We start from the raw sequence: 25502 nt of genomic DNA on the forward strand, positions 1-25502 counted from the left end.
GAGGCACAGGGAGGGAGAAGGGCAGGGCGGCCGGGTCCCTGCCTCCCCCGCCCTGAGCGCCCCGGTTGATTTTCAAGCAGCATCACTGCCCCACGTCCAGTCCGTGTCCCTGACACCACAGGGAGCACTGGGAGAGGAGGAGCTGGAGGAGGATAGGGTGGAGGAAGCAGCCGAGGTGGTGCCTGCACGCTTCCTGCTCCCAGGTGTGGGGCGGGGAGGCTGACAGAGCAGACTGGGCCGTCCGCACCCCACAGGGAAGCCCCGCCGGTCCCTGCACCCAGTCACCAATGTCAGAGGGCTCACCGCCCAGGACGGTCTCAGGGACCAGGACACTGTCTCCTCCGCAGACAGCGCAAAGAAGTGCACTGTGGGTAATCAAACCGGTGGGCTTTCCTCTGGATGGAAATACGTAATCCTATCTCCCCAGGAGCACAGGGGACATCACTGTAACCTGCCACATATGGGAGCGGTCCCAGGTGAGCGGACTGGTCTGCAGGTGAACGGGGCTGGTCCCCAGCTGAGCCGGGCTGGTCTGCAGGTGAACGGGGCTGGTCCCCAGGTGAGCCGGGCTGGTCCCCAGGTGAGCGGGGCTGGTCCCCAGGTGAGCGGGCTGGTCTGCAGGTGAACGGGGCTGGTCCCCAGGTGAGCCCAGGCTGGTCCCCAGTGAACGGGGCTGGTCCCCAGGTGAGCCCGGGCTGGTCCCCAGGTGAACGGGGCTGGTCCCCAGGTGAGCCCAGGCTGGTCCCCAGGTGAGCCCGGGCTGGTCCCCAGGTGAACCAGGGCTGGTCCCCAGGTGAACCGGGCTGGTCCGCAGGTGAACGGGGCTGGTCCCCAGGTGAACCGGGGCTGGTCCCCAGGTGAACCGGGGCTGGTCCCCAGGTGAACCGGGGCTGGTCCCCAAGTGAACCGGGCTGGTCCGCAGGTGAACGGGGCTGGTCCCCAGGTGAACCGGGGCTGGTCCCCAGGTGAACCGGGCTGGTCCGCAGGTGAACGGGGCTGGTCCCCAGGTGAACCGGGGCTGGTCCCCACATGAACTGGGCTGGTCCCCAGGTGAACGGGGCTGGTCCCCAGGTGAGCCGGGCTGGTCCCCACGTGAACCGGGCTGGTCCCCAGGTGAACCAGGGCTGGTCCCCAGGTGAACCGGGCTGGTCCCCAGGTGAACCGGGGCTGGTCCCCAGGTGAACCAGGGCTGGTCCCCAGGTGAACGGGGCTGGTCCCCAGGTGAGCCGGGCTGGTCCCCACGTGAACCGGGCTGGTCCCCAGGTGAACCAGGGCTGATCCCCAGGTGAACCGGGGCTGGTCCCCACATGAACGGGGCTGGTCCCCACGTGAACCGGGCTGGTCCCCAGATGAGCCCGGGCTGGTCCCCAGGTGAGTCCAGGCTGGTCACCAGGTGAACGGGGCTGGTCCCAGGTGAACCGGGCTGGTCTGCAGGTGAACGGGGCTGGTCACCAGGTGAACGGGGCTGGTCCCCAGGTGAACGGGGCTGGTCCCCAGGTGAGCCCGGGCTGGTCCCCAGGGGACCCCCAGGCTGGTCTGGGTGAAGCTGGGAGCTTCTTCCACGCCCCCTCCCAGAACCTTCTACTGGGTCCAGCCTTCTTTGAGGAGAATGTGAGCAAAGCCCATACTTTAAAGCCAAATATTGTTTTCTTTGGTCATGAATTTCTCAAGCAGGTTTTTCAAACCCGCCCCCCCCCCCCCAAAAGCGGTGATGTTATTATGGGGTGGAAAACAGCTATCGTGCTGGCACCACGGCAGGGAGAGAGCTTTTGGTGAGGCGGGCCAGCGCCTCATTCACTCCGACCCAGGAAATCAGAGAACTGCCTGTTGGCGCACATCCCTGAGCAAAGCAGATCTGGGGGTGACAGGATGGGCCGGGTTTAAGGCCTAGAGCTGCTAACCTGCAGGCTCCTGTCACTATGGGGCCCCCTTTCTCCCCAGGATTCTCTTAACCACCACCCACCCTCTGCTGACAAGTGTACACCCATGGGAGTGAGTGTGGGTGTGCTGGCCAAAATAATGGTTGTGGCCTGGCTGGCGTGGCTCAGTGATTGAGCATCAACCTGTGAATAGGACATGGTGGTTCGGTTTCCGGTCAGGACACATGCCTAGGTTGCAGGCTCGATCCCTGGTGGGAAGTGGGCAGGAGGCGGCCCATCCATGATTCTCCTTCAAAACTGATGTGCCTGTCTCTCTCTCCCTGTCCCTTCCTCTCTGAAATCAATGAAAACATATTTTAAAACATATTTAAAAGAAAAAGGAACCATGGTCATGAATTCTGCCCTTAATACTTGCAGCCCAAGTTTGGCCCTGGTTCTGGTTCTGGTCCCACCTCTTGCTCCCACCTCTTGATTCCTTTTGATCACCCTTCGCTCCCCACTTCCTCCCTCCCATACCACCAGTTCTCCCACCCCATCCCTACGCCCTACACCCAACAGCCAGGGAGTGTGCTCAGCTCCCTATGCATAATTCATTTCCTTTGTGGACCTTCCCCCGTGGGGACTTAATGCCCCGGGCACTGGGGACGGAGGCCCGGACAGGGGACGAGAGGGCAGGGGCGATACCTCTCCTCTGTGCCAGCACAGACAGAACCAGGGGCCAGGCTGGCACCTGAGCTCCACATTCTCTTCACCAAAAGGAGGGGCCCTGTGCTGGTTACTAGGGGACAACGGGTTCCATCCTCGAAGGCGAGTGGCCTGTGGAGCCGGGGCCTGTGGAGGCTGGAGGCCGTTCTTCCAAACACTGAGGCTGACCCACGGCGGAAAGGACTCCTGTGCCCCCCACCCTCTACGTCTCTGCTTTCATCAGAAACCAGCACCAACAAAGAGCAGCAGGCCCACTGCACCGTGTGTAACAGCTGCTGCGTTGGGGAAACACAGACCCTGGCCCAAAGTCAGATTTGAAATGCAGCTTTCTCAAGAAAGACTTACTGCATCTGAACCCAAGACGAGCGGGTGAGGAGGAGCGGCCGAGTGGGACCTGCCAGCCAGCAGCCACCGCCGCCCTGGCAGAGGCCACCTTCCGGCACACTCCGAGCCTGGCGCCCTGGGAGCTGCTCTGGACAAGAGTCAGGCCCCAGCTCAGAACGGGCTCCCGAACTCCAGGACGGACAGGAGGCTGCGGGCTGTACTCCAGCTCCGTCTGTCTCAGGAGTTCCTTTTCCTGGCATCTCTCATTGGCTTTTAAAATACATCTTTCATTTTTTCCTTTTAGCTTCTGCTTTCCCCTATCTCCACTTAAAAAAAATAAAAGGGGAGGGGGGATGAGTGCTGTGAGGTGCGGGTCCCGCCTGGCAGAGTGACGGGCCCATCAGAGTCTTGCCTGCAGCCCTGCTCCGCATCTGGTATAACTCTGGGCATTTTAGATTTGGGGTTTTCTGTGCCGAGTTTCTGAACCATCTGGTAGCTCAGGTGGGCTCTTGGGCAAAGAGGTGGGCCAGCTCCCTGCACGTCTGGGGTCAGCACCGTTTTGTACACGGCTCCCTGAGTGGACCAGCCAAAGCTGCTGTGTGAGGAGCAGTCATGCTCTGTGCCGTCTCTGTCAGCTGGGAGGCGGAGCCAGTGAGCGGGCAGGAACCAGAAGCAGGTCCACCAACAAACTGAGATTTTACTGTGATTCCCGCAGGGTTAACTTGCAAAGACAAATAAAACCCTCCATGGCTTCATCGAATGTATGAAGACCAACGGGCGGCGGGCCAGCTTCATCCTCCACCCACTGCCGGAGCCCCGGCCCAAGGAGCTCCACAGAGCAGCTGGGGGCGTCAGGGGGTCGGGGCCTGGGCTGGGATGGGGGGCAGGCTGGGCCTCAGATTCGCACTCTATTTGGGAAAGACGGGACTCTGAGGGGAATACTGACGTGCAAGATTATAGGAGTCAGCCTGCCCGCAGCGTCAGCAGCGTTCCCACACACCCACAGGAGAGCCGCGGCTGAGTCACACCGGGCTGTGGGCTTGGCTGGACATGTGCGAACCCCAACCGCACCCACCCCTTACCGGCGACGTGATCCCGGACATGAATTCAACCTCTCAAGCCTCATCTGTAAAGTGAATGCTGTAATTTCACTTCTTCGTGGGTGTTTGAAAGAATTTAACTAGGCTCAGGCATATAAAAACCTCGGATGTATGGATGTCACAGATGCAATGCATCCCAATAAATTACTGCTTTATAAGAAGGTTCATTTACCCGCTGGAAACACACACACAGGTGCAGGCGGACACCGTGACAGGTAAGCCGAGGTGACAGAACGCGGGAGCCGCTGGCTGGGACGTGCAGACGGGGCGCTTCACCGCGAGGCCGCCTGCTTCCTCCAGGTGAGTCACAGGGAGCTCAGGAGCCACGCCCTGCGCGGCCCATCCGGGAGGCACGACGCTAAGGGGCCTGCCACTCACCAGGCGGGACCCCCCTCACTGCCCTGGCAGCCCCGCTCTGCGTCCGGCTTCACTCTGGGTGGGAGTGGCATCCCCCCATCCCGCCCCCGGCCCCGTCCGGCTGCACTGCGTGCCCCAGCGGCCTCGCTGGGTACAGATGGACGGGCCTTTCCAATGGTCTGAGGCGTGACATGCTCACCACCCCCACCTCACTGTGGGGCTCTGGGGCAGCTGCCCCCTGTCTGGAGGGCACTGCTGGCCTCGCAGTGCTGACGCCCGAGCTTCCAGCCTCCCAGCCCCAGAGCCTCCCAGCCCCACACTCCTCCCCGTGGGCTCTGCCAGCAGCTCCAAGGCCCCGAGGCCTGCGACTCCAGTCCTTCCCAGGACCACGGTCCCCAGGTCCCCAACAATCTCACTGCTCCTTGGAACTGTCCCACCGTCCATGCAAAGTGCACAAACCACCCTGCCCGATACCAGAAGGATTGCCCTGCAGCTGCTGACAGTGCACAGGCGAGCAGCGAGCAGGCGCCTGGTCTCCCCACCTCAGGGGGCAGGCTCGTGTGGAAGGCTCAGACTGTGGAGGAAGCTGTGGCTACGTCGGCACTGACAGGCTGGGTGCCAGGCTCGGCTCCTCTGCCCGGCCCTGCCCTCTGGCCCGGGGCGAGGCTCACAGCAAGTCCCTGTGCGCATGGGTCACCGGCACCTGCACCCTGTGCTCCGGAACCTCGAGGCCGCCGCTGCCACCGGAATCAATGACAGAGCTCCCTGCTGTCCGCAGGGAACTCTGGACGCCAGCGTGGCCCCATGGGGCTCCTACACACAGGAAGGGACAGGCACCTCGCCTCGTGGGGTGAGATGAGAGCACCCACTCTCCGTGCTCCCTGCCGGGAGATTGTCCTTAAGCACCAGCCTTTCCCCAAGGCCCTCCACTCCGCCCACTGCAGGCGCCCCGGCCACAGTCAGCCCTGGCGTCCAGGTGAGCAGTGCCCTCGCCGCAGGTCACAGCCTTGTGCAGAGGGCAGAGGCAGCCTGAGAGCAGGAGGAGGGCAAGCCAGCCGGGAGTCTGCCTGGGGCTCCGGCGGTCTGTCTGCTCCTCTGGCCTTCCCGGGTTCAGCAGGAAATCGGCCACCAGTGTGCGCGCACGCTCACATCAGGTGCCCAGCTCAGTCCGGCAGCCCCAGGTAGCCGGGCACCTGTCGATGCCTCTTTGGCTCAGCGGGTCACTGCAGCCCGTCGGGCACCGAGACCTCACCGGGGAAACAGGGATGCCACCACAAGGCCTGGGTGTGCGGACGGAGAGCAACTAGATCCACGTGTGTGCGTGTAGGTGCCGCCCTGGAAGCTTCTGTGTTCCCAGCAGGCCCAGCAGGAAGAGGTGCAGACATGGGCACAGTGGCCACGCTGCTCTGTTGCTAGGCAGCAGGCTTAGGTCCCTTCCTGCTGCTTGGCAACCAGCATTTCCTGTCACACACTCACAGCCACAGTGGCAGCAGCAGTGCCCTGAGCTGTGCCCTCACAGCCCTCAGAGAGCGGGTGGCCTGGAGGGGAGCGTGTGAGGACGGATGGGTGCCCCCGCCCCTGGCATCCAGGGCTATGCAGAGGCCCCGCACTGCAGCCATTTCTCCCGAAAACCCCCCTTTGGTGACACTGGCGTTAGGGCCTGATAGGGCAGCTTCCCTGCGGGCAGTGGGTGTCGTGGCCGGGAAGAGCCGGGGCGGCAGGCTGGGGCCTGAGGAGGAGAAGTTGTGCTGGGGTCACCCCTCTGAGGAGGTCCGGGCGGTGCCTGCTCCTGGCTCAGCTGTGAAGTGGAGGGGACACAGGAGGGGTCACAGACCTAGGATGGCACTGCTCCTCCTCCCGGAGGGATAACTGACCCCGGCCCCCTCCTGTCTGGTCACATCTGTCCGCTCCTCACTGCTGGCCCACACCAGACCCCCTCGGCCAACTCCTGCCCAGAGTCTGGGGGACGGTGGCGTCCCAGCGGCCCCCTCAGCCGTGGCTGCTCGTCGCCTGTCCCAGGTCCCCCCTTTACTCCCCCTTCCGTGGGCCCAGCTTCCTTGTTAGCAGGCTGAACCCACTTAACAATCATGTTCATTCTCTCTATTATTATTTTTTTTCTTCAGTTTATTGAGGCTCAACTTCTCTGCACATGCACTGACCCAGGGGCCTGCAGCGGGGCTGGAGTCCGCTCTGCCGCCAGGAGGAGGCCTCCTGGGCACTGGGGGCTGCGCATGCTCTCCCAACGCCTAGAAACCCCCAAGCCGTGCCAGACTCCACCATGAACTCAGCTCGAGCATCGCTGTGATCGCCCAGCTGGCCCTCCGCTTCCACCTCAGCCCTGTGGGGGCGTCTCCCCTCGAGGTAACATGGCCGTTTCCCGAGCAGGAAGGGGCCTCCTGCTGTGGAGCGTGGGCGCCAGACCGAGCTGCTCGGAGAAGAACGTGAGGCCCCTTCACTGCTGTGATCAGAACCCGGACCCGAGCCTTAAGGCGCCCTCCTGACACAGGCTGTGCCTCAGCAGCCACAGACCACGCCCACCCACCGCGGCCTGCTGCCCGTACTGTGGCCAGGCCTAAGTGGCCAGGGTGCAGCTTACAGCCCATTGGAGGATTGTGCCCCTGGCATTTGGCACAGCCACGGTGCCCACGGGGGAAGCAGCCCAGGGCACAGGGCCTGAGCAGACAGGAGGTCTCGTCCCCTCTCGGTCTTCTCTGCAGCCAGCTAGCAGCGACCAGATGCCCAAGCCTGATGTGGCCTCGGCAGCCACAGGTCAACGGTGCCACCCAAACTACAGAAATACTGCCCCAAAGAAACCTAGCACCATCTCTGGTGAAAGGAAGGAGGGGAAACGGACAGAAACTAAACGCTAACTTCATCAGGGAGTCTACACGGGAGCGACAAATACACATGACCACGGGCTGCAAACAAGCTGGGCCGTCCCTGCTCCCAGCTGGCCCTGGCCCTGGCTACATGTCGGACTGAGGCGCCTAAGGCTGGTCACGTGAAGGACACACCTTGCACAGGCTTAGGCCTCCGCAAATTACATGTAAATTAAAACAGAAAATCTATCATGCCCCCTTCTCCTTGGCTCACCCACCAGCTCTGTCTTCTCTCTTTTCCCTCTGAGTCTGTAGGCCTGTGTTTCAGCAAAAATGAAGTCTAAGTGTAACAGATCAAAAGGAAAAAAGGGGGACAAGAGAAAAACAAGATCCGGGGAGCTAGGACTAGAGCCTGGGAGGGCGCCCAGGGTCTAGAGGCCATCAGATTTGTGGGGGCCCATATCCAAGCCCGGGACAGAGAGGGGAGCGCTCAGCTCCCACTGTGGGCTGATCAGAGTCCAATCCGGAGGGAGGGTGTGGTCTCCTGCGGCCCAGCGCGGGGAGCCCAGGCCCGGAGGGAGCTGCTCCGTGAACAGGCCCCAGCAGGCCTCGCTGAGTGGCCAGGGGGCCGCGAGGGAGAGAGAAGGAGCCGGGAGAGGGGAGCCCCTCACTGCGTCCTGGGGAGCCCTAATCAGCTGCTGAGGACCCCGGAGGAGGCTGCTCCGGGAGGCCGCTCCCCCAATCACAGCCGCCCGCTGACACATAATAGATGTAAATTAAAACAGAAAATCTATCATGCCCCTAATGCTCCCTGCTCGCCAGCGTGCGGCCCGTCCGGGGAGCCGAGGAGGGTGATGTATGGCGAGGCTGGATGGAGGGCGAAAAGCGTGGCGAGCGGAGCCGGGACCGGCGCAGCCGCCCGCGGTCCTCAGACCCAAGGGCAAGAGACGAATAAATGTTGATTAGTGTTGATTTTGTCCGACAAACGCCTGTCGAGTGACAGTCGGGCTAAGCCGCACTGAAAGAGAACCATTAATCTTGGTCTGGTTTAAGTAGAGTATATTAATTTGTGTCATTTTTACTAAGTCGCGGGGAGAAAGGCCTGGGACTGCTTTGCATATGACTGCTTTGGTGGTTACGCCCAGCCCCCACCCCCACCCGCGACCCCCACTTTTTAAAACAGATACCATGGTGGCAGCAGCAATTTCAAATGGCACAGCAGGGGAGCGGGGCTGAGCAGCCTCTCTTGGATTAAGAAAATAAACTCCCAGGGTGTTGGCATGGCAACAGCATTTCAGATGAACTGCTATATATTCAGTGATTAATAAATTAACATTTTTTGCAGTTGTTCCCCCTCCCCCACACACAGCACCCTCCCCACACACACTCAGCCTCTCCTGAATGGCAGGCCTGGCCTCCTATCAGGAGCAGGAAAGGAGCCGGCCTTCGGCAGCCTGGACTCGCTCCTGCCACGCGGTTGGTGCTCAGTGGGCAGACAGCATGGCCTCTGCCACCTGGAGCTGGCAGGGCTGCAGCCGGTGGGCAGACCGCGTGGAATCCTGTTCCCAAGGTGGAGGGGACACCGTGCTCCCCAAGGCCGAGCGCAGGCCCAGCCCCCAGTGTTGGGGCCTCCCACGTCCCCACAGCCCCGAAGGGCCCACCCACACAGATCCGCATGGCTCTGAGTGTCCGGCTGATGCCCCAGAAAAAGTGTCCAGGCTGGGCTTGTGGATCAAGGTCACGGCTCTCCAGCTCTGACTGCTGCAGGGCGGCCTCCACAGAGTGTCTTCAAGCCGGGACACCCGTCCATGCAAGCCAGGCGGCCGGCTCCTCCACGGGTGCCTCCTGCCTCTGCTGCCAAGGCCAATTCATCCTCGGGTTCCTCCTTTGTGTAAAGCGAGTCTGACCAAGTGCCCAGCTACACACACACACACACACACACACACACACACACACACGATCCGCCGCTTCCATGTCATCGTGACTGGACACGCGAGGGCGGCCGTCTCTTCCCCGCACTGTGCCTGGGCACACGCCTCCCCAGTGAGTAAATCCTGAATCAACCAGGAGCCCTTGTCACTTCCATTTTCACCTTCTACCTTCCTCTTTTACTTAACTTTTGTCCCCACCATCACCCCTACTTCCCCATCTCCCGATTTTATTGCTTGAATCTGAGAGGGTTTGGGGGCTCCTCTATGTTGTTGGCATCCAAAGACATGCCAGTTTGTCCAAAGGCACTTTGAGCAGCACAGGGGCTGGTGGCTCCCGGCCTATGAAATCATGTGTCCCGTTCTCACCAGAGCTTAGACCTGGCACCTAAGCCAGGCGGAGGCTTTTATTTTATTTATTTATTTTTAAATATATTTTATTGATTTTTTACAGAGAGGAAGAGAGAAGGATAGAGTTAGAAACACCGATGAGAGAGAATCAATAAGCTGCCTCCTGCACACCCTCAACTGGGGATGTGCCCGCAACCAAGGTATATGCTCTTGACCGGAATCGAACCTGGGACCCTTCAGTCAGTAGGCTGACGCTTTACCCAATGAGCCAAACCGGTTTCAGCCAGGCAGAAGCTTTTAAAGTGGGTCTTTACAATCAAGTGAGACAACAGCTAGTCCACTCCCCTGCAAGACAAGGAATACGCAGCCCTGTGTGTGTGCAAGCAGCGACCAGGCACCTCCTCTCAAGTTCACCCCCAACCTCCATGTGTCCCCCCGCAGCCACTGTGGGTGAAGCCACACCTCCTTAAGCACTGGGGAGGGCAAAGGCACCTGGACCCTGGGGGAAACCGCCAGCTCCCAGCGGAAGTCCCACGAGAAGCTCTAGCACCGACCTGTCCCCTGAAACGCCACGCGATCCGGCGTTGACTGAGTAAGTAAAATACCTAACTCAGACGTAAGCAGCTCAGGAAAGAAAAACGGGTTCAGGATTCTGTCTCCTGCCGCCCAGAGTGGCTTTGATAACAGTTCTCTCACGGCCATCCAAGGTCTGCGTTCCTTTCCCTAATCAAAGTCCCCGATGTCAGCCACGCAGAGTCCCATCCCATCCCCCACGGATCATGAGCATCAGCTTGTCTAATGATTTTGCAAAATGACAGGGAAAATTTTTACATTGTTTTATTCACCTTCCTGAAAAAGTGGCTTTTTTGATAGCATTTCTCATATCATCTGCGATTTTTGGCAAACTCATTCACACTGTCTTTCAAAAAAGAAACAGTCAAAATATTGCCCTTATAAAATATATAAATATATATAGTCATATATGCCAGCATCCCCAATGTGGCTGAGATAACAGATTATGGGAACTCCTACCTTTTATCAAGCAGCTGGCAAACCCACCTGCTTGTCGGAGGAAGGGAGAGATCGGGGTGCACTGCCTCGACGCCTGTCTACTTGTGCCAGCGATCTCTCCACTGGGGCTGCCTCACGTTTTGCAAAAATGCTCAGGTGGGTGGCTTGATGGGAAATTGACCCAACAGTCACACCTTTTAAATAATTTCTGTTTAAAGAATCAACTAATAGTGGCAACACTGACATCCAGCTGGGCTGGGAGACAGGGCTTTCCATCACCTGCTCCACTGATGGCCTGGGAGAGAGCAAACCCCATGGTCTGGGAGCCGCAAACCCCACAGCCCCATGAGTCCAGTGAACCCCACAGCCCAGGAGCCCAGCGAACCCCACAGCCCAGGAGCCCAGCGAACCCCACGGCCAGAACTCAGGGTCCTGACCAACCCCCGAGGGGGAATCCATGTATGGAAAGAGGAGAGGCAGAGTCTGCCAGGGGGACACCTGGGGACACCCAGAACCTAACAGAGCAAGGTGACCTGCAGAGGCAGAACCCCGGGGGGACTGCTTCCGAGGGCCTGCTGGGGCCTCCTTCTGCAACTGTCTGCCCACACTGCTAAGTGGCCACCACGCACAGGTCTCCAGGTTCAACTCAAAATACTTAGCACTTTTCGTTTTCAATGTTTGGATCATAAGTGTCAACTTCCTCCCTTTGCACAGAGGTTCAGGTGCACGGAGACTCAGAGAATGATGGCTGCAGGGGCAACCATGCCATCTAAGGAGCAGTTTCAGGCAGAAAAAGGGAAAAGTGCACCAATGACCAGGGTGAGGGCCCCAGCCCAGCCAGGGTGTGTGGTTGACTTAAATAATCTGGCAGGATGATGTCATTCCCTCCACCCAAAGCCAGAATGGAACCGTTGCCATGGCAACAAGGATACTCAAGAGGGACCAGAGCAAAGGGAAACTTACAAACAGAAAGACAATATGTGGCCTGGATGAAAGCGTGCGGTGTTCAGGGCACAGTGTGGCCTTTACTGCTGCACGTTAAGGAGGCCCAAGGGCCACTGCTGAGTCATAGGCGGTCAGCCCAAACTCAGGCACCCACAAGTCACAGATTCCAGGGCAGATGAAGGTCAGCAGGTGCACTCACCAGCACGAGCCAACGCTGCCACACGGTCTGAAATGCCACCTTCTATGGAGCTGCTCAATCCAACAGTCACATAAGTTTGGGCCATCAAAGCCACGTCCTTCAGGCAGCTCTGAACTGTGCGGGACTCAGGGGGACGAAATTGGCTCAGGCTAGGAGCAGGGACCGCAGGACAGACTGCCTTGAACAGCCTCAGCCAGCGGTTCCTTCTTCCGGAGCGGGGAGAGGGCACTCCCAAGTAGGCGAGGGGAGAACAAACACCCCACGTGCATCTGCTGACGTCAGAGTGCTTCTGAGCCCAGGCATCCACACGCCAGAGCTAAGGCCAGCGTGGATCAAGGGCCCATTAATTGTTCCTGCCCCCAGCCGGAAGTGGATGCGGGAGGAGGTTGAAAGCTAAGTGTTTAATTAGTATTAAATTTATAAGACTCTCAGTCGTGGAAGATGCTGTAAAATTAGAAAGCAGTTAATTTTACAGTTGCTGTGTATGCCTCTGCTTTGACCTCCGACACACAGCGTGAGATCACCATCCGGTAGAGGCTTGGTTAACGGTGAGGAGGAGAGGGGACTGCAGACAAGAGAGGGAGCCATGTCATGGGTCAGAAACACCTGAACGCCAGTGGTTGGAAGCAGCCTCTGCCGTGTCCCACACGCCATCCCCAGTCTTCAGAGTATTAGGACTACAAGCGACCTCTGGCTTTGGAGGCAGAAAAGGTTTATGTGGGATGATGGAGTATCTGATGCTGAGGCTTGAAGTGCTCAGTGGGAGAAATCACCACACTGCTTTTGCTGCAGAGAGAAACTCTGGAATTAGGGAAATGTGTCTTTCTGGAATATTCTATACAGGATCCATTGTACCAAGGACCCCTCTGCTCGGCCCACACACAGAAGCCCCAGCCTGCACTGCAGCCGAGTCCGCGATGTCTGCATGGATCCCGCCAACCGAGGTGCAGGGACGGACACATGGGGTGGGGTTGGGGAGGGAGCCCGCCCTGAGCAGGGCTCAGGGTCCAAACATGCAGCCTCTGTGCCCAGACAGGGGTGCATCCTCCGCCCCAGATTAAAGGGATGAGCGTGTCCCCCCAAAACACACAGGATGCTTAAGCTGCAGAAACACCTGCCCTTGTCTCTCCCCAGAGCTGGGGTCCAGAACGGGTGGCAGGGCAGGGACAGGTCTGGGGTGCGGGGAGGGAATTTCCTGCCGGACGCTTGGGGTCCTATCTCCCCAGAGCACAGGGACATTCCTGCCTCCGCTCCTTCATTCTGCCTCAGGCCCAAAGACAACGGCCCAGGATGCGGGGCAGACTGTACAGAGGCACAGGGCAGGGGTCACAGATAATTCAGAGAAGGCGTTTCTCCCTCAAAAAAAAAAAAAAAAAATCAAAGATCTCACTCTAATTCCATTATTAGCAGGAAAAACAAAAACATGGTGAGAAAAGGCATCTTAGCTCAATAGTCACACACACACTTGCACACACACTGGCGCACGCACACTTGCACACAAAGATGAAAGAGCGGCCAGCCGGCCGGTGTGAGACCATGGAGGCCTTCCCTGAAGCGCCCGCAGCAGGAACACCGCCCCCGCTGCTGCCCCGGACTCCGCTCGCCTTCTCGCTGGACAATGGGGGGCTCACGCGGCCCTGGGCTCAGGCGGTCTGCCTTCAGGACGTTGCAGAGTGAAGATGGGGGGCCGGGGAGGAAGAGGGACAATGAGGCGGCGCGGTGCGAGTGGCTCCACGAAGCAGAACCCCAGTCACAGGATCAGGTCCTCAAGTCAGAGTCCCAGGCGCTAGCTTCGGGGGAGATTGGGGGGAGGAGCCCAGGAGGTGCAAGAACACAAGAGAGAAACATGCAAGTCCCTCCCAGCACCAGAGCCACATGCCTGTGACTTGTGACCCTGAAAAAGGGCTCCGGCACTGGCTGGTGTGGCTCAATGGATAGAGCACAGGCCTGGGAACTGAAGAGAACCAGGTTCAATTCCTGTCAAGGGCACATGCCCGGGTTGTGGGCTCGATTCCCAGTAGGGGGCATGCAGGAGACAGCCAATCTATGATTCTCTCTCATTGATGTTACCAGATCACATAAATGCAGGAGGGTGGGGCAGCAACCTACAAGTGGGCGGCCAAGAGCTACAGGAGGGGGCAAGGCAGCAGCTATGAGGGCGGAGGGGGTAAGAGGAAGTGGGAGGGGGTTACAGGAGGGCGGCAGTGACCTCGGGCGCACGGATTCGTGTGCGCAGGGCTACTATCGATAGTATATGCATATGTTTAAAAAGGCTTCTGGGGGGGGGGGCAGGGGTATCTTCTTGGTACAACCACTGCCACCCTCGTAAGGCCAGGTCCCTCTCCAGTGAGGGGCCCGGCCCGACCACGGCAGTGTCTACATGCAGAAGACTGATGTCTTGCGTATCGGGAGGGCACAGTTTAATAAGCAGAGTGACACCTATTTTCCTTGTCAGTAACAGAGCGGGGCACAGGGAGCCAGCGGAGCTCGCTGCGTTCTCGGAGGGAGCCCTCGGCCACGCCAGGTCCCCGCACTGCACAGTGGCCACCTGCTGAGGACTGAATGGCTCAGAGGAAAGGCCTCGGACCCAAGCAGAGAGGCACTCAGTGAGCAGTGGAGCCACCCTCGTGGCCAGTTGCCTGGTCACGCAGTTGATAACTGTCTTCAGCCACCAAGACGCGGCAAGCTGGACACATGATCACTCCGATCTCAGATGGTCCCGACTCACGTGGTCCGGTTTTGGACCTGACGGTAGTGTGAGCCTCACGCATGCGGGAGGAACTGTAACGCACGCGGGAGGAGCTGTACCTCGGACGTGAAGCGGCTCTTTCCCGGGATGCGCTCTGCTCACGGCTGGTGGTGATCTGAGGCTCTGTCAGCAGCGATCACGACACAAAGGAGGCACCGCACCCTCCACAGGGCACTGCTGCCGGCATCCTTGGAGCTGGTGTTTGTTCTCACCTCTCACCAAGTTCATTACACAATGCCCACCTGTGCCTCCTGCTCCTGGTGAGGAGAGGAGGGAGGCAGTGACAGATGCTTATGCCCAACCACGCTCGGGTTCTGAGTACGTGTAAGGGGGCGTGGCTACGCTACGGTGCTGGGTAGGGGGTGCATCCAATGTATTTTCCATTCAGGATGCAAGCCCTCTGGGAGGGGAGGCCTCGGCACGCGTGCCTCCATTCGAAATCCGTTCAATCCTGACCAGGGGCAGTTCCCACCCTATGGAAATATATTTCCAAATTCACAGTAATTTACAGTGGAAGGAAACACTGAAAGGACATTTTCACAAATGCGTTTCCTAGAATTACAATAGTGGTCTGGGGGACAGTTACTTGCTTAAATGTGTGTAAGCAGCCTTGCTGACAAGGCCAGGTGGAGGTCCCCTACCTTCATCATGTACAGTCTCCTTTTTAGGGAAAAGGTACAGGAATGTCATCCCATTTTAGCTTCTGCGATGACGGGAAGACTCACCTGGACCTCAGCCAGTGGGAACGGGAAATACTTCTCTAAGCGAATGCGCCTTTTATAACCACAACAGCACCTCCCACGTCCAAAGAACTCGAGCAGGTGTCCCTGCCAGTGCGTCTGCGAGTGTGCGTGACATCTCCTGGTTACAGACAGTGCACATGGGTTCACCAAACCTTCCCAAGTTCATGACTCCCCCAGGTCCATGGCCCACAAACAGGGCCTCTCTGGCCTGGACACAGGAAGATTCCAATGGAAGGAATCCAGGCCTCTCACCACGTCACGCATCGCGAGAAAAGGACATCGAAGCCACCGGCTGGCTTGCACGCCCCACTCCTTTGCTCCTACAAACACTAGCAAAATGTGGACAGGCACAACTCAAACAATGGCCCAGTGTGCAGGCTGTTGGTTTATCACACAATAACATTTCTCTTTGGCACAAGCGTCTATCTTCTTCCATCTTCCGTGTATACATCTTCTGTTACAAATGGCAAGACAGGGGATCGTGGAGAATAACACAATCAAAGTAACATTTCTAACAAAGATGTGTGCGTGATCGATGGCGATGCGGCAATCGCTTAGGAAACATTAGTAAATAATTCTCCCCGTCGGCTCCTCAGGTGGTTTAGGACAGTGGAAGGAGGGCAGGGAAGCCACAGCACCCACCAGAAAGACAACCCCACCTCAACACCCACCCTGCGTGCACACCCGCACACGCCTCCCACTCCCGGCCTGACTTCCCTCATCCATTCTCAGCTCCTGTTTGTCTGAGGCCACATGCAACTGGATTTGTCAAGCCCCCTTTTAACAACTTGTTGTCACAGTCCATTACCAAATTGCATATAGTTATATATCCCACTAATTAGGCTTCTAAAATATCATTAACATGTCTCTTGATCATTAGCATAACGTATGAGGCGTCCTCGTCAGGCACGACTCGAGTTTGTTAATGTGGTGATGGGAGGCGCGGGCAGGCAGCGGGAACGGGGGACACGGAGAGGTGGCGGTGTCCGGGCCGGTGTCGGCCACCAGGTAGGGACAGGGGCACAGACAGACGAAGGCAGGGAGGGGCCAGAGAGACACCCTGCTGAGGGGCAGCAAGTCGGTGCCTTTGGCTTCGGGGGCTGTTTGGACACGAAGGTGAGACCTCAGGCACCCTTCCCGCTTGGAGGGAAACCGGCGAGGCTCTCAAGGTGCCTGAGCCGAAGAGGCTCCAAATTTCCAGACAAGAAGGGGACACAGCAGGGAACCTCCCCACCCCCACACCGGTGCAAAGCCTTTGGTTCGGGAAGTGGCAGCTGGTGGCAGAGAAGACGCAGGGATCTGGGGACTGGGGTCTGGGGGGTGAGCATGTGCACACCTGAGCTCCGTCCACGGGAGCTAGGCCTTGGTTACGGCGGCGGGCAGCCTTAGAAGCAACCAAGAGACCCTCCCTCCTCTGCCACATACAGAGATCATTCTAGGACGTGGGCAAAGGCTCACAGCCTTTCGGCCGTGAAGACGCTGTGGGCTAATCTGCGTGGGTCTGGTGTTCCTGCAGGTGACCTGGAGCAGCCGAGGCGTATGCCACCGGCACACAGTGTCACGGAGGCTCGGAAATGGCTCCAGCAGAGATGCAGGACGGCAGCTACCCACCGCCCTCTACCTGCTTCTCCGCCCGCTCCCAGCCCAGCTGCCGGGCACTGCAGGGACTCCAGCGGGGCCACGGGGCAGACAGGGGGGCAAACTGGACATCCACATGGAAGTGTCCACCCAAGTGACCCTGCGTGGGCCGAGGGCCTGAAGGTGTATCCACAGTCCAGTGACCTGAGGCGTCTACACAGCCAGGACTGCGGGGAGCAAAAGTCAGTTAGCAGATTGGGAACGAAACACCCGACTGTCTCATTCGGAAAGAGGGGGAGGTGGAAGCAAAGGCAGGCAGCTTCCAGACAAGAAGGGGACACAGCAGGGAACCTCCCGAGTGCGCACACCTGCTGGCAGGCGCAGTGGCATCCTGGAGGCGGGGTTTGGGGGGCTGAACGATTGCTTCCCCAGAACCACGAGCCCTTTCCGACTCCATGGCGTGTGGGGCCAAAAGCCATGATTATTTCCTCCACGAGTGCCTGCGGCTCACGGCCTGGCCAAGCACGCAAATGTCTCTGGCTTCCCTCCCCAAACCGGAAGTCCATGGTTACGAAGCCTTTCGGTGCTCAGCGTTCCCTGCTCCAGGCGGGGTCTGGGCTGGGGGGACTCACGGGGAGGGGCCGTGAGGGCAGGAGAAAGCACCCCCACACATGGGCACACACGGGCACACACGCCAAAGCACACGCATAGTAAGAGAGCTGACACTGAGAAAGACCACTGAAGCCACAACAATGTTGCATCTGCCTGCGTGCTATTAGGGTCATGAAGGATCGCACCAACGAAACCGAGCCTCCAGGATGCCGCAGGCCCGCTTTTACAAAGGGGGGTAGCACAGACCGGGCTGCTCCTTGGGCTTTAGAGACAAACGGTGTTTGTGAAGAGCCCGAGCACACCTGCTTCTCTGTAAAACCTGAGACTGTGCGGCGCTGACTTCCCGGTCTGCCTCGCCCGCGGGGTCAGAGTCGGTGCCTGGGCCTCGCCCGCGGGGTCAGTCAGTGCCTGCGGGTCACCTCACGGCCTCGCCCGCCAGGTCACCTCCCGGCCTCGCCCACGGGGTCAGTCAGTGCCTGGACACAGTCCGGCTTTCCCCTGCTCACTGCCTGGTCACCCTGTGCACCGAGTCCCAGGGGAGAGACAGCAGAGTTAGCACCAAGGTCAGGGAGAGGTGAGTGATGATGTTAAAGGCCACCTCTATGGTCACACTCAGGGGGAGTGATGGAGGGAAAACCACGCAGGGCCAAATAGGGGTCGGTCAGGGCACCTGCATTTTGCCGTCCATTCCACCAATGGCCATTAGGCTGACTGCTGGGGACTTCACCTGCGCGGCTGGCTGGGAACCCCGTTCTTCATAAACATCCAAGACATGGAGAAAAGGCTCCCTAACGTGTCTGCTGCGGCCCGAGTGTGTGGGGGCCGGATCCTGAGGGCAGCTCATGGGGAGCCTGAGGCTCTGCTGTGCCTTTTGAGTGTGTTCCCCATTCCAGCGCTGGGGAATAGTGGAGATGGTTTGCTCAAGTTTGACATTTTAAAGAAATAAACCTACTTTCCCCCTTTCAGCATTTTCCAAATGACCAGAGCGCCGGGCTGCCAGTGGGGCTGTGCGAGGGGAACAGAGCAACCGAGGAGAGGGTCCCCCAGACTCAGTGTGATCGTCCCCGTCCCTCCCGTGTGATTATTTTCTCAGTAGGAAGTTGACTTGGAATCTCCTTAGACCCTTTAAGTCAGGGGTCTTCAAACTACGGCCCGCGGGCCACATGCGGCCCGCAGAGGAGTCTGATCCGGCCCGCCAGGTTTTTTGGGCAGTGAGCGCAGCCGAGGTGTTACAGTAGGAATTAGTAGTTCATATAGTCCGGCCCTCCAGCTCTCTGAGGGACCGTGATCTGGCCCCCACTTTAAAAAGTTTGAGGACCCCTGCTTTAAGTGATGCTTCTGCGTGTTATGAATAGTGCGGCTAATGTGGGGTGCTGAGGGGTTGCTCGGGCTGGCCCGGAGGTGGGAAACAGGAAGGAATGCTGACAGTCACCAGCCACGCCTCCTCTGCTCCCTGCAGTGCTCTGTCCACCAGGAGGCAGCACAGGCCTTACAGGAGATGGAGGGCCAGAGCCCAGAGGTCTGGGTTCTAGTCTCTGCCGTGGCCCAGCCGTGGATATGTGCTGTGGGCAGCCACAGAATCCCACGTCCACAATGAAGGCCAAAAAGAGAGAAAGTAGACCTCAATGGGGAGGACTTCAGAGGTAAAGGTACCGTGTGCTGAGCAAAGAACCACACATGCTGGGTGGACTGCCCCTGCGGAGGGAGGACTCCGCTGTGGCCATCAATAGAACCACATTTTCTGTGGGGCTCAAAGGATGCTCGTCCAGGGAGAAGCCTCTGCCGATGCCACAGGCGCACCAGGCCCTCTGGATTCACCACTGGAAGGTCAGCACAGGAAGGCCGGGAGCCAGATCCCCGCTAAGCCACCGCCCCAACCCGGCACGAAGCAGCCTTCCCACCACCACTGAGCCAGAGAGCTAGGGCTCGGTGTGTGCTCAGCCCTCCAAACGGCCGTCTACCTCGACTCCAGAGAGAATGTGACCGAGGCCCATCCAGTCCTGGGCGGCCAGTCGAGCAGTTTTCTCCACAATCCCCTTTGCACCGCTCAGATCAGCTCCTGCACTGCGAGGCAGCTGCCCGGGTGAGAGGTTAATTCTGTGGCCGTGAAACTGAGCCCAGCGACAGACTCATCTGGAGGCTGAACCTCGTCACCTCAGCCCCATTAGCTCCCGCCAGCTGAGCCGACGAGCCCCAGACCTTGGCCGGAGTTACAGCCTCCGTGGGAGATAGAACGTAAAGGCATGGGCACAGGGCCATGGTCTGGGCGCATGAACTTAAGGATCTTCCAGAATAATATCTGAGGGGAGAGTGTGCTGTTTGGCCCCAACAGGAAAGAAGCCGCCCGGAGGAAATCTGACGCGGCCTCCGGAAAGGACCCCAGGTGGGTTCAGATCCCAGGCCTGCATCTGACAGCTGGTGACCTCGGGCAAATTACTTAACTTAGTTGGACCTCAGGCTCAAAATCTGTAAATTGGGATAAATATACCCCTTCTTCAAAGGATGACCATGAGGATTATGGGAAATGATCTACATCCATGGATCTCGCACGATGCCTCGCACACGATAAAGGTCGTAAATACGAGCCATTATTAGCACATATCAAAGGACCGTAAGCTCAGGAAATGCAGCTCCCTCTCCACTTAGCACCAAGAGAACGCCACCTCAGATGTCCCCCACCCCGTTACACAAAGTGCTTTTACCTTGTAATTTATCCTAACTGTGCCTCTTAAGCCTGCACTAGAGATTTCAGTGTGCTTGCGATGACCTTGGCCAGGGTTTTGTCCTTGAGAACAGATTTCTAGATGAATCACGCAGGAGCCATAGAATGCGATTCGGCTGCCTGAGACTCACCTCACTGTGCACTTCCTGGGAGGTACTTCTCAAGGGGACCTACCCAACAGACACTGAGTTACCATTGGGCCTGGCCTGCTGGGTCCCACCATCACTGGAAGGTGGACCAGACCAGCACTCCCTGCTGCACCGCCCAGCAGCATGAGAAGGCGCCGGAGGCCTAGGGACAGAGTGTGCAGGGCCAGCCGGTGCACACGGGACCCCAGGGCCCAGGGCAGCAGCAGTGCCAAACTCTGGGAGCAGCACTGGAGGCTGCGTCAGGGCTGGCCCCGACCCGTCCCCCGTCGAGTCAGCCCAGGTCTGGAGAACGGCCACGGGGAAGTTTGCCTGGAGTCACAGAGCCGAGGCTCCAGAGGCCAATTATAGACAAAGAATGGACCAAGCCATCGATCTGTCCCACATACACGTGACTGTATTCCACACGGACACGGCTGGTTCGTCATCTCAGGAGACCCCCGTGCAAAGGGTTTCCATGGTGACCACCTGGACAGCACCTCATCACCAAATCCAATAACCCTTCACCTCCCGGGGCTCCTGGCTCTTACTTAACCAGGGGAGCCACCCCCAAGCCCCAAGCCCATGGGTGCCCTGGTCCTAACCGGGCTGCGGGCTGCCAGGCGCCTCCTCTCCCCTCCCCGGTCTCTGGAGCCGTCTCCTGGTGTATTGACCTGGGTGGGCACTGTTCCGAGTGCGTGTGCAGGAAACAAAGCCACCCAGCAGCCCTCTGGGCGACGTGGGCAGGACTAACTGCTGCACATCACCACTTCGCCCCCACAACGGGACGCAGTTGCTGGTAATGGCGCTGGATTAAAACAAATTGATCGCAAAAAGGTCACTTTGGCGCCTAACATTTAGAAGGCGAGCGTCTGCAGCTTGTCCTGCGGGGGGAACCGCCCGACGCCGTCAGGAACATCTCACCTTTATAGAGCGGCTCGCCTGAGAGGAGAGACCACCTCAGAAAAGCAGTGCGGTCCTGGTGTTATTTCTGTATCCCTCAGAGCAGAGGAAAGGAAATACGGGGAGAAATAGTGAATCGGCTTCTCACAGATTCCCCGTGGCTCTCTGAAGGCTCACGCAGCCACGGGAGCAGTGGGGACAGTGGTCAGGAGACCGGATCGTTAATGAGAGAAAACAAATGAGATCCCACTCAGCTCTGCCGGCCACGCGCCGGGGACCCTGCAGAATCTGTCGGCAGCGGCCTCTGGCCTGAGAAATGCAGATTTAAAGAGAAACTGCAGGAAAGAGCTGCCGTGCTTGGAGTTCAGGGGCGTGGCCAGGCCGGCCAGGCCTCCATGGCGTGCTCCCAGCTTGGCACGGCCCGGGCACTGCCCTAAGCACTGCCCAAAGCCTGGCCTTAACCTGCAGGGTGACGAGCCACTTCTGCATCTCAGAGGTGAGCATGGAGGCCGATGCTTCGCCAGCCCCTTGGCAAAGGTCAGTGACCAGGTAGTGCCATGGGTGCCAGAGTCACATGTCCTCAGAGAGAGAACAGGGGGGCGGAGCCAGGGAGCAGGCCTGCCAAAAAGAGAGGAGGTGCCAGTGGCTGCTGGGCGCCTGATGTGCCACACTGGGACCAGCAGGCAGCCCGGCCGCTGGGACAGAACCACTGTCCCCACTCACAGCCTTTGTCACAGCACAGGTCTCCTCCCCGGCCCGTCTCTGACCCTCGTAAGGGAGGGTCGGCCAGACATGTGCAAGCAACTCCCTCTGAGTGTGCCTCCCGCTGGGCCCTGTGCTCCCCCTCAGGCCCCAGCGCCGGAGGCCTGAACAATTCCACCTGCCCTGAGAGTGACTCTGCAGGGGGGCTGGTTCTGCTCTGAGCGGCTTTGTCCTAAGTTTCCCCACAGGACTATCCCACACGGTGATCTCTGGGAGTCAGCAGTTACTGCCAGGCTGTGAGCGCCCCGGGGGTCACCCCCAGGCTCCAGGAGGAGAGGGGAGCCCCACGTCCCCTGCTCCATCCTGTCACTCCTAGCTCAGTCTCAGCTCAATGACCAGGCCCTGGAAACCAAGACCAGGATGAGATTCCGGCAGGACAATGCAGGGCAGGGGCCTGGCCCGTGCCAAGGGTGGCTCAGCTGTGGAGGGCCGGCCTGGGTGCGGAGCGGGAGGTCCACCGGGCAGCACCGGGTGCCCGCGTCCTCGCCTCCGCCCACATGGTGGCTGCCATGGCTCATTTCAGCAAAAATCAACGGGCATTCTTCTGACCTGGGGCAAAAACCCGTCCCCGAGGGGCATTCTTCTGACCCGGGGCAAAAAAAACCCTCCTGGCGATCCTGAAAAACAACATGACATCATGCTGCCTTGGCAGGGTTATAAATGGCAGCAAGGCCGAGGCCGGGGTAACCGGAGACTATCAAAACACAGGCTGGGAGAAAGGGGCCTTTGTTGGGGGCTGGCCCTCTCCTGGGCTGGAGGTGAAGGGCGATGGGAGGAGGGCTGGGGGGCCGGCTCTGCAGGCCCAGCTATGACACCCCAGAACCAGGCAGCTGCCCTCCACGACAGTGTCCCCAACTCCTGAGGTCCCTCTCCTTCCTGTGCTTGGCAGGGTGCGTGAGCCGCGCCTCAGAGCGAGCAGCAGTGGGCGGAGCGTGGCCAAGCCTGGGCCCATGCTATTTTGTTCTGCGGACTCACAAGCAGACACCGAGCAGGAGCCCCAGGGCAGCTGCGGGAGGAACAATGTCACTGGAAAGACAGGAATTGGAATGCGGCCCGAACCAGAGAAGTAAACGACCCGGAAGGGTCAGGGGAACAGCAGCCATAAAGTCTGAGACCCTGAGACGGGAGAAGGCTGGGCCCGGGGTGGGAGCGGGGACAGGAAGGCCGAGGGCCGGGCTGGGCAGGCGTGGGCCAGCTGAGGGCTGGCAGAGACGGAAAGCATCCCAGGATAAAAGGAGAAGAAACAGGATTTATGGTGAGGGAAAGTTCAGAAACTAAAAGGCGGACAGATGTGAGCCAGCCTGGCTGGAGACAGAATTCATTCTGCTGGGTAGACATTTAATTCAATTTTCGCCTTTCTTTCTTTCTTTCTTTCTCCCCATCTCCCGGCCCAGACTCTAAGGAGGGCCCGGCCGCCCCAGCCAGCGTGGTGCCAGCCCTGCGGCCCCAGGACAGCGGCCTGAGTCCGGCCGCCGGCCGCCGGCCACCGTGAGGCTGATCACAGGCAGGGGGAGTGATCACGCATTCCCCTTGTTCCCACCGGTTCCCGCCGGTTCCTACAGGGAGCGTCACCTCTAGGAAGCGGCCCCTCCCAGCCCCCGGACGCTGGCTTCTGGCTGCTCCCCCTCTTTCATGTGGACCCACTCATTGTCTTTGGAAACCACAGGCCCCGACCACAGGGAACGGGCCCAGGGCTCCTCCAGCCGGAGCCAGCGCCGGCCGGTTCAAAGAGGAGACAGGAGGGGCCTGGACCACCCTCCAAGCTCAGAGCTGACTTCCCGTCCTGCCCCCATCCCTCTGTCCGCGGGGGACTGTTACTGGCGCCAGAGAGGGTTGCAGGCCTGCGTGCGGATGGCAGGCAGAGACGCGGGAGCCGCGCTGGCCTCAGTACCCACTGTGACAGCAGGCGCATCTGGGATCGCACAAGGCCTGGGCGGGACGGGTTTGGGTCCTGGGGTCGCTGTGTCCCTCAGCCAGGAAGCACTTGGGACCCCCTCTCCGGCCCCCTGCCCGGGTTCCCTTCTCTGTGGGAGGCGGCCATGCAGCTCCCCTCTTTTAACCACGGCCCCCACTTAAGTCATCATCACCTTTCACTGGGCGGACTCTGCACCCTCAGTGAGAGGGGCTGCCTCAGGAGCTGGGGGTGCAGAGGTGAAAGAGGAGTGGTCCCCACCCTGCCAGTGGCCGGCTTTCCTTCCCCCCCCCCCCCCCCCAATGCACGGCTCTTCCCTGCACCCAGGGGTTCAGCGATGTGCACAGGCGCTATGCTGGCTCCGGGTGAGGCCAGAAGCTCAGCGCCCAGGAGGCCTCCAGGAGCCCAGGAGAAAGAGGGCCCGGGGCAGGGAATGGGGCGGGCTGGGAGCAGGACCTGGTGCTCTGAGGTGAAGAACCCCCCTGCACTGCTGAGAGGGCTCCAAGGTCCGTCCTGCTGTGCCCACGGGCGCTCAGGTCTCGCCTCGGGAAGGAGAGATCCCAGAGGGACTGCAGGCGGCAGGGGAGCCCGGGGAGGCCGTGGGTGCTCAGACCCGCTTCCTGCTCCCTGCTCCGACCTCCTCACTTTTGGGGAAGGGGGGCATGGGGGGGAGGGGGCGGGGACACCTCTGAAACGTCTGACACCTCTGCCCCTAAATTTATTTTCTCATTAATGAAAAAAGGGGAATTTATTGTTTGGAACAATGTCTGTTTCATATCAACTCTTTCCCGTTTCCCCCCAGACACTGGAGCTCCGCGGAGACCGAGTGCAGATGGTTCATATTTCAGGAGAGGCAGTCTCCCCCAATTCCCGAAAGATGCCTGGAATTCCTGCATTAGCAGAAATTAGCTCCAGAGAGAGAGCCATGAATCACGAGAGCGGAGCCTGCCGAAGCCTCCGGGAGCCAGGCCTGTCCCTCCTCCTGCCCACCTCCCGCCGCCCGAGTCTGCCTGTCCCCGTGGCCTCACAGAACCCTGAGAAATGAGGCCCGGGCCCGGGGCAGAGCGGGGGTCCAGGGCAGAATGAGGGCCCGGGGCAGAGCGGGGCCCGGGGCAGAGCGGGGCCCGGGGCAGAGCGGGGGCCCGGGGCAGAGCGGGGGCCCGGGGCAGAGCGGGGGCCCGGGGCAGAGCGGGGCCCGGGGCAGAATGGGAGCCCGGGGCAGAATGGGAGCCCGGGGCAGAATGGGAGCCCGGGGCAGAGCGGGGCCCGGGGCAGAGCGGGGCCCGGGGCAGAATGGGAGCCCGGGGCAGAACGGGGGCCCAGGGCAGAGCGGGGCCCGGGGCAGAGCGGGGGCCGGGGCAGAGCGGGGCCCGGGGCAGAGCGGGGCCCGGGGCAGAGCGGGGCCCGGGGCAGAGCGGGGGCCGGGGCAGAGCGGGGGCCGGGGCAGAATGGGAGCCCGGGGCAGAATGGGAGCCCGGGGCAGAATGGGAGCCCGGGGCAGAGCGGGGCCCGGGGCAGAGCGGGGCCCGGGGCAGAATGGGAGCCCGGGGCAGAATGGGAGCCCGGGGCAGAATGGGGGCCCGGGGCAGAGCGGGGCCCGGGGCAGAGCGGGGGGCCGGGCAGAGCCTTCAGTGGTCCCGGGAAGTCTGGCCGCTCAGCTGGCTCTGCTCACCACCCGGAGGTGCACCTGGGGCTCTCCTCGTCTGCCCAGGAGAGACGGCAGCTCGCAACCCACACTGAGTCACACAAAGACCGGGTTCGGCATTGGCACTGATGG

The 25502-nt window shown here is 59.9% G+C and overlaps 1 protein-coding gene and 1 long non-coding RNA gene across 5 annotated transcripts in view; one reads left to right on the forward strand and one right to left on the reverse strand.

The window, feature by feature from the left end:
* PBX1 (PBX homeobox 1) overlaps positions 1-25502 on the reverse strand; it is a 178205-nt gene that overhangs the window by 120898 nt on the left and 31805 nt on the right. The window lies entirely within an intron of this gene.
* Positions 21408-23291, forward strand: LOC311613365. The gene is made up of 3 exons (XR_014793442.1): positions 21408-21547; positions 22703-23068; positions 23208-23291. It is a non-coding gene; the product is annotated as an uncharacterized lncRNA (long non-coding RNA).

The sequence above is a fragment of the Pipistrellus hanaki genome, assembly GCF_964339955.1.
Source record: "Pipistrellus hanaki genome assembly, chromosome: 18".
NCBI lineage: Eukaryota > Metazoa > Chordata > Mammalia > Chiroptera > Vespertilionidae > Pipistrellus > Pipistrellus hanaki.